Below are 10,160 nucleotides of genomic sequence, written 5' to 3'. Positions count from 1 at the left end.
TGGGAAAACCTACAAGAAGTTAAAAAAACGAGCCTTTAGGCTGTAAATATCTACTTTTGAACGTTTCGAAATTGAAAGTGTTTACACAATTACCGCCGGCCTACCATGAAAATTCCTGAACTTCGATGGTGTCTTACAGGGATTACATTCAATAACCCAAGCCAATTCCCAGGTATGTTTTAAATGAATGTCTAAATGTGTGATTTAAATACCATTAAGAGAATTTGGAGTTAAACCACATGTTAAATATTGCCGTCGAAAATGAGTAACGGACTTAAGTTTTTGTTATCCTGAAAACCTATCCTTCATTTTTGAATTATTTCAGAACGACGAGCTTCGCTATTGCGCTGGAAGTATTTTTTAGTGGCAGAAAAATAATTTTTCTGTTGATGGTTAGTGTTCAAATTTTTCCATGCTGCTTCGTTTGGCGAACGCGAGGAAAGTTAATGTTAGCGAATTTCACTGGTTAAAAATTAGGGCAGTCTGAGACTCCGACATCGAAAACCGATCTTCTAATTTTTCTCACAAAGACCTTCACAAATGAAAAGCTTTTGGCAGGACGATCTTCTTCAGGTTTCTTATCTACCTAAAAGCTATCTATGAACAAAAAATGAAAGAAACTGATTTTTCAAATCTTGCCACGAAATTAAGATTTTGGTCAATTTTTCTTCTTGTCTGCGTGCAGACGTCTCCTATTTCCTTTGTTGCACGCGTTCAACAAAGGAATAGGAGACGTCTGCACGCAGGCAATTTTTCTTCCTGACCGTAGCTCTTAAAACTCTTACAGCCTGGGGAATAAAACAAGAGAAATCGAAGATTTAAGCTGAAACAGCCCACTGACCATGTTGGACCAACATCGAAACACCAAGCCAGTTTGAAGCGATTTTTTATCCGGCTACTGTTTGCAAATGAATAACGCTCACTGTGGCTATATAGCCGGTAACCGGTCAAGGTTTTCAAAATACTGAATGACCGGTAGTCCTATATTCTCCGTAAATTTCACATAACGAAAAAATCTAGCTAAACCAAACTATCATATGTCGATTAAGAAAAGTCAAGTGAAATTTACTGAGAATATAGGACTGCTGGTCATTTAGTATTTTGAAAACCTTGACCGGTTACCGACCATATAGCCACAGCAAAATTACAACGTTATCTTGTAGCAAAGCTATTGACGTTAGCTCACCTTTTTTGAATCTCGGCCAGGCGTAAACTATATTGTACGTTGATTATGTCACTCTCTAGTATTAAAGAGGTCCTATGCAATAGACACTTAGAAATGGGCGCGCTCAAACTTATCATAAATAATGTGTCGTTTACATTCAAAGTGCAAACAATAATTCAACGGACAAAGCCTATTGGCTCTTCTAGATAATTTCCTCTGGAGGGAAAAACCCCCAAATCCCTTTGCCAATTTTCTTTCACTTTCTCTTGCCTTTCGGGAAAGGAAAAAAACGCCTGAAAGCAGATTTTAAAAATAAGAAGAAAAAAAAACAGCTTGCGCCGACTTTCGCCTGAGACCGGTACTACTAAATCCAACGCGCCATCATAGCTCTTGACTATGTCGTATAATGACATTTTGGGAATGACCTCTTTTACTAGAGTCCAAAAATTATATATTTACGAGACCCTATCTGCTGTTACGGATATTAGCTGAGTTTATGATTTCCTCATGCATAAGTTAAGGGGCACGTATGGATATGTATAACGGCATTTGACTGACGGGCGACGAATTCCTTGTTCATCAGTGTCCTTTCTTTCTGCCCTTGCCGAAAATAAAGGTTGATTATTGTTTTCCTGTGACTTACAAACTCGCGATACGCACGCAGGCTAAAATAATGTTTTGAGTAAAAATAAACAATTTCATAATGTAGATCAAGTCTGTCTGAGTTTAATAATTAACGCAAAAAAGCAGCTGCGCCCCGCTAAAGTTTTAATTTCCACCAACTTGCAAAGCAACGAGACAAGTCGTTTTTCTCATAATCTATAGTATCACTGAAAGTTTGTGTGATGAACATTATGTTGACTATGTTGTTGTGATTGAAAACCGTACAAGAAATAAGGCGGTTAGACGAAAATCGAATAGACGAATCGAATACACAATAGCTATACCCACTCTGACATTACCTATCGATATAAATGTGCCACTGAACCGAGAAGCGCACTGGTTTTTGAAACTAAGAGATCCTATTCTTATTTCACTCATAACAAATCTGAAGTAATAGGGAATTACATAAATGCCGCATCAATTTCGATATTGTGTTAAAATTCTTACGGCCTGGGGAATAAAACAAGAGAAATCGAAGTTTTAAGCTAAAACAGCCCATTGACCATGTTGGACCAACATCTGAACACCAAGCCAGTCTGTAGCGATTTCTTATCCGGCTACTGTTTGCAAATGAATAACGCTCACTGTGGCTATATAGCCGGTAACCGGTCAAGGTTTTCAAAATACTGAATGACCGGTAGTCCTATATTCTCCGTAAATTTCACATAACGAAAAAATCTAGCTAAACCAAACTATCATATGTCGATTAAGAAAAGTCAAGCGAAATTTACTGAGAATATAGGACTGTTGGTCATTTAGTATTTTGAAAACCTTGACCGGTTACCGACCATATAGCCACAGCAAAATTACAACGTTATCTTGTAGCAAAGCTATTGACGTTAGCTCACCTTTTTTGAATCTCGGCCAGGCGTAAACTATATTGTACGTTGATTATGTCACTCTCTAGTATTAAAGAGGTCCTATGCAATAGACACTTAGAAATGGGCGCGCTCAAACTTATCATAAATAATGTGTCGTTTACATTCAAAGTGCAAACAATAATTCAACGGACAAAGCCTATTGGCTCTTCTAGATAATTTCCTCTGGAGGGAAAAACCCCCAAATCCCTTTGCCAATTTTCTTTCACTTTCTCTTGCCTTTCGGGAAAAGAAAAAAACGCCTGAAAGCAGATTTTAAAAATAAGAAAAAAAAAACAGCTTGCGCCGACTTTCGCCTGAGACCGGTACTACTAAATCCAAGGCGCCATCAAAAGCAATGAACCCCTCTTTCTGGTCAAAAGGAAATGGAACATAACGACTCTGAGTCTCCCTCTTTTATATGCTTCGCCACCCATGGAGGGCAAAACAACCTTCCCACATTAAAGCAAACTTTATATCGGTGCTCTGATACCTCAGCCCCTAACTGGTCATAGAGTATTCCTGCAGTTTTGCTTGATCCTGCGTTGCTGGTTTAATAGCTACATTCTGTAATTACAGCTGTGTGTATGGGCGCTAAAACAGATTGTCTGTCTCTACATAACTGAAGTAATCTATTCTTAGTTGACATAAAATACAAACTTTACCTTTCCGTTCGAGACACAAATTGCCAGCTCAAAGCCTCCCTTCAAATTAAAATAGTGATACTGTGAACAGTAGCAAGTATAGTGCACAGTGAAACTATAAGGGCGTATAAACCTATATGAACACCAAAAAATGATGTGAAAGACGTCTTAGATTAGAAACAGAAGTTCTCTCAAACTACCTACACAAAGCCCAGCGAAGGAGAACCAGTGCCCACTTCCGTGAAGCTGATATGACGGACGATTTGATAAGATCTTCTCAAGTAGTTTAAGGCCTGGGATTAAGGGGTTTACCTGTGGAAAATGAATTATTGGCTATAACTTTGGCATAGATGTTGGCGCTGTATCAAAATTTGGCACATATAAAGAACTCATCGTCCTTAACATTTTTAAGTATAAATATTGTGTTAATAAGTCACGTGGTATGTCACGAGACCATTTAGCTAAAAATTGTAAATTATTGAGCAATTGGTGGCCGGCTTAAGAAAGGAAATCGAGCAATAAGATTTTTCTAATCCATATTAAACATTCTAACACTTCACGTTTGGAATGACCTTCCATTGCACTTCAATAAAAAATTATGAGGAAAAATATCATTTAAAATGTCCAAACTGATTTAATCTTGAACAGGAGCCCATCAATTGGGCTCCTGTCTTGAATTATTTAAAACTTTAATTTTAAACTTCGCGTACATTTATTCCAAACGTAGAAAGTTAGGTATGTGTATCCTCTTTCAGAAATGCCAATTTGTTTATTCAAACAAAGTAAATTCGCCACCAGTTTTCCTTCGTTTTCAATTTTTGGTCACGTGACCATCATTAAACATAAAGGCACAAGAAAACCTCAAGATATACTTTTGGGGAAAGATTCATTTGGTTCTAGATCTCCTAGCGAGAGATATTGCCAATCATTGTTATTCTCAGAACACACCTTTGACCCAGGCCTTAAACCTCTTGAGTTTTTTCCTCTTCGCGATCTTAACAATGTCAATATGGATTCTCTTCAGATAGAATGACCACATTCCCCTATTTTTCCGTGAGATCGTCGAGATACAGTTGTTCAAATGCTGGGTAGCGCCATCCACCGGATAAATCACTATCCAGTGGATAAGTATTGGGGAAACCAATTGCACTATCAACTTGATAGAGATTTATATGGTGGATAGCGCTGTCTACCTTTTGAACAACTGGGGCCTGAATAAAAAATTCTGCAAACAACACAACTGAATAGACTAAAAATATTTGCACACTAGATATTACCAGTCCACCCATTATTTTAAGCCATGTAATTTACCGGTGTGTTCAAATTAGCATAGCAAAATTCAATAACTTTGTTTCACAGGTACTTGAATAATAGTAAGTTTCATATTGCCAAGTAGTAAAACACAAAAAGCATGCCATTCAGTAAAAATTAATATGAATTCAAATTTAATGCAGTATATACCGTAACAGCACTACGGTCCTTGCATATTGTAGCCTGCGTAGAATATGCGCTCAGTGGAAGTAGCGGGCGCAAGAAAGAACGAGCGCACCAGAGGGAGACACGCGCCCGTTCTTTCTTGTACGTACCCACTTCTTCAAATCGCCAAATACGCAGACTAAGACCCTGTTTACATGTAGTGGGGGACCCCGGTCTAGTGGGGTAGGTTTCTTTTGTTTTGTGTCTTCCAGAGCGTGAAAACAAAAGAAACCAACCCCGCTAGACCGAGGTCCCCCACTCCATGTAAACAGGCCCTTAGGGCCAATGTGAATTTGTGAGAAATATGCAAAGTGCTTTGTACATGGCCTATGAGATGACTATCGACATTCCTTTCTTTACAAAATATTGCAATGGCCAATATCGCGAGCCAAAGCGAGAGAAAAATTATTACAGACTATAAAGTTGAGGTATCTGATGAAAAAGGCCACTATGACTTGGCGTAGTAATATCCACTACAGTATGTTTTAATTAGTAATTTGAGTATGAATAAATAACATTTAAAATACAAGGCAGGCTGTGACTGCATGTGGCTACTGGTCTAGTTTTGTAGAATATATTGCAGTGAAAAAAAAAACTGCTAAAAATGTAGAGGGGGAAATGAACAGGTGTAGTGAATGCCAAAATCGACACGAGTCAGGAGTGTCTTCAGTCAGATACCGAGTCAGATGATAGTCCGCCATTTTGAAACTCGTGGGGGTGGAAATTTACGGACTATTTAAATACGGATCTCGCAATACCTCGCAGGGCCCACAAAAGGTTCAAAATTTGGAATAAAAATAAAAACAAAAAGCCAAGAAAAAAGGGGGCGAATAAAAAGAAAACAAAAATTCATTTGCTGAGGCTCGAACCCCCTAACCCACGCGCTCGTCAGGCACACGATCAAAGAACTGTGGGGCAGAGGCAGTCTGTGAGTGCATGTGGCTGCTGTTTTAATTTTGTAGAATATATTACAGTAAAAAAAAGAATGTACTAACCAACAGCGAAAAAAAAAAGAAGGAAAAAAGACAGGTTTCATAGCGGGAATCGAACCCAGCACCATCGGCTCCATGTGACTTCTCCTTACCAATAGACCACTCAAAATGATTACGTATTCTCAAACTGTGTTAGATCTATTAGACAATGATTTTCCTCTTATTTTAAAGCTGTTGGTCCAAATCGCTTACATTTTCTCTGCAAAATATTTCAGCCATCGAAATGCATCGCCAAAAGCATTCTTTTTTTAAACAGCTTTTTAGCTAGCGCGGCCTCAATTTCAACCGGACAAAGATAGTAAAAGTTTCCTGTGTAAGTTTACGGACTTACGGACTTACGCACAACGCCATGACAAAGTGGCTACACTCCCTGAAGGGAGACAGTAGCCACAAAAAACAAGGTGGAAGTAAATTTTGCGTTCACAGTAAAATGTTTTAGACCAAAATGAAGCTGTCCTCTCCCACGTAGGATTTTTTTTAACACCACCATCTAAAAACTCCAGTATACCTTCTCAAAAACATATCTTTTAACTATAAAGAAATCTTTTTTTGAAACTCCCATCCCTCCCCCCCCCCCCCCCGCCTGCCCCCCAGAAAATTTCAAATGATCTTCCTAGCTAGGAGAGGCTGGAAATCATAAACGAAAGCAATTGATAAGACTTTTTTCTCTACAAATTTTGACAATACAGTTCTCAAAATACTTTACGGACAGTGGCCGGGCATGATAACCGGCCAAAGAAATTTTTGCTCGCCCAAGTCTCCTTTCTAACCAGCCAAAATATTGGGATAAAAGTTGAATAATCCTTGCACAATTTTTATTTGGATTTTTGCAAAGAGACACAAAAATTTATAGTTTTACAGGGGAGGATTTGGCTGTTACTTTAAGAATGAGAGTGTGCATGACCAGTCAACATGACTGGCTACAGAAAAGTCACCATTTGGGCTAGACATCTTCCATTGACCAAACATTACTTTGAGCCCTGCAATACAAATAGTTTGAAAAATGAATGACATAGTTACCCTGGGCTTGATTCGGTGGAAATAATCGACTTCTTCAAATAACTGGTCATCTTCTCTACTCCCCACAAATTTCAATGCCCGTCTTGGCAAAAATTTTTACTCATTTATTTACTATTTAGATTTAGATTTAAAAAGAAAAACATGATATCTAAGGGTGCTTTCCATTTGTCATGTCTGACTGGCCAGAACATTACCATCAAAATGAGAATTTCACTTTTAAATTATCCAGTCAGAACAGTCAAACCCTAAAAACTATACACCAAGGAGATGGGTTTTCAGCAAAAACTCTTGGAAAAAGCCTATTTCATTGTCAAAATGACTGGTCTGACCATGGTCTGGCTGGCCAGTTCTGACTTTTGGAAAGCACCCTAAGACATTATGTGAACCCATGACCTCAATCACCTTGAATTTAATGGTTTCAAACAGGGATCTTCTCTTATGTCAAATCAAATGATTTGATTTGGGGAATGAAAAGTTTGACATTTTGAACCTAACAGAAAACGCATGACGTTCTGCAAGTTATATTTGAAATGTCCCAATCATCTCCATTAATTACGCATTGTGAGTGAGTATCATCTATGGTTGTTATTACAATCTATTGGAGGTATTATACATTTTTTATACATTTTTTAAGGATTCTCAGAGAAACTGCCAGTAATTCAGTTTCCCTGCTGAGTTGCATGCACAGTATTTGGTGATCTCTTTCCCAACACCTGCCAAGCCATAAACTCTAAAAGGTCGCGAGAAAAAGCTACTGATTTCATAATTCTATAATTCTACGAAATATTTACAGCACAACTTTCTGCACATTATATTATTTTGAAATGCACACCAGCCTCATGTCCATTAATATCCCAGTAAGTCAGTAAGTAAGTAAGTCATGTTGAGTTGCAGCAATAACCTTGACTTTCATTCTCTTCCGGCACTCCATAAGCACCGTGCAGAGTAAAACTGCCAGGACCACTACGTTCAGACTCGAAAGACAGATATTTTTCATGACTCTCGCATAATTTGGAAGCCATAGTTTCAAAAGCTTCTTCCACATTAGTGCAGTCCTTGGCACTTGTCTCTAACCAACACATGGAATTCAAATCTGCAAATTCCTGAAACAGTGAAACATAGTATTATTAAAATAATGTAGGAAATTAACAACTTAGAACATGCTGATGGGAATAACCTCCTGGCAAATACAAATATCTGGGGTTTCAGATGGTCCACAATAGATTTTTTCAACCAAGCATCCTGCTGCTATTTTTCATTCTATCCAGCCATATGACCGCAATCCCGCTACCTGGTTAAGCCCATGTTACTCTAGCCCCTCACACCATGTTTCAGCCTTTACGTCATTCATAATCATTGTGGGGAAAGGAAAAGACTTACTTAAGGGATAGATCCTTGGTGTGTACTAAACTAAAGATACAAAAACTCCACTTAGAGTGTATGGAGGATTGAACTGAGTTAGTCACTGTTTTTTAAACAATTTTTCTGGGGTTACTACAAGTAGCTATTCATTGCATTGTTAATTTTATTCAGGCAGGAGGTAATGTCATGTCCACTCCAAAGAGACCACCACCTTACTGTGGTGGAATGGTTTGTGCATCTCAATTATCCATACAGCTATGTTGGCTGGAGTCTTTGACTCCTGGTAGGGCCACTCATGCCAAACAGGTCCAAGGATGACCAGACAAAGTGTGGTCCCCTGGTCCTGCAGGTTGGGGGTTTGGGCTGAGGGCTAATAACCCTATCGCATAAAACCCTCTTATTACAGAAACCAGAAGCAGAGAAAATTCACTTTATCAAGAGAACACTGTGGCCCGTCCTCACAACAGAAGGAAGTGAAGACCGTTGCAGCAAACCGAGATAAGTGGAGGGACTCTGTGAAGGCCTTACAGGGTATGTGCCACAGGGCATGAAGAGGATATGTGAGGTGAGGTGAGGTAATGTCATGTGCATTGTACCCCAAAAATGAGCAGAAACAAATAAATTAAATGAACATAATTCATTTCGTAAAAATCCCAAATGACCGTGGACAAACCAGCTGGCCTACAAGCAAGACAAATGAGCTGAACACGCAGCTAACAAGAACATATTCAATATATTAACCTGGGGTCTCCGCGTTGCAAGTCCAGCGCTCTAAACACTCAGCAATGCAGCTACCTCATCAAGGGTCAGTGGCGATACCTTTATGTCATCTTCATTGACTTCTCCCTTATCTTTCAAGTCACATTAGTTACCCACTAATATTGTAATTGTATTTGAACCACTAAAGAAGTAAAAAAGAAAAAAAGAAATAAAAATATTAAGCAAGTAAAAAATTAAGTAAGACATTACTAACAGTTCAGCATGCAAATGAAGTGGGTGAGCAATCACTGGGTGAAAAGGTCAAAGGTCAAAGTGTGACCCATAAACCAGAATATGAGCAAACCCTTCTGCTTTTGATACTTATTATATTAGCAATTAACAATGACTGAGGTAAATTAGGCACCGTGTATGGCTGTCCAGAGGGTATCCAGGTTCTTGGAGGCGTTCCAATCTTTGATTATAATTGATCATTGATAGAAAACCTTAACTGATGCAATAATGTTGTCTTTTTAATGTACTCAGATAATGTTGCTACCATCCATAAATAACATGGCACCAAAATCAAACTTTAACATTATTTTCAATCGACTGCAGCAGAAAAATAAATGGAATTATTTTAAAGATCAGATTTTTCTGATTGTAAACGTCGATACATCAGTTAGTTTCAATCCACTTATTTCTGACAAAATAACAACTTCATGACACACAATTATGTTTCCTGAGCATGGGACCCTGAAAAACTAGTTATGATGGCCAGTTTTCAAGAAAACCAGTAACTACTGAACCCTTTTTAGTTTTCTTCAATTTCACTTAAATCTTTGGCCAGGTCCTACCTACAGGTCCAACCCTATTAAACTCAACACCACTTCTTCACATGTAAGTATTCACAAGAATTAATATTTAGAATAAGGTAGAGTGTATCATATCTGCTTTCTTTATCATCACATTAGGAAATTCTGGGAAAGTTTGCTAAAGACCTCATTTGTGTTAAAAAGAACTGTCAAAAGCTCATTTTCCAAGTACAGTGGGAGAGAATTTTCAGAGCTTAAATCAGACCCAGTTATTAACCTGCCAAACTTCATAAGACCTCTGATCTCACCTGCGTCCATTACCTTAGCTACTTGCGGGTCAGTACAACTATAAAATGCATACCCGCAAACTCTCCTGGTTTTCCCAGGAGTCTTCAAGTTTTTCATCAAAAAGATTAGGGCACCAAATCTCTCGGGAAATACCTACCGTGGCAATCAAAATATTGATATAT

Source organism: Porites lutea, chromosome 1, assembly GCF_958299795.1.
Source record: "Porites lutea chromosome 1, jaPorLute2.1, whole genome shotgun sequence".
NCBI lineage: Eukaryota > Metazoa > Cnidaria > Anthozoa > Scleractinia > Poritidae > Porites > Porites lutea.
Note: the sequence above shows the minus strand (reverse complement) of the source record.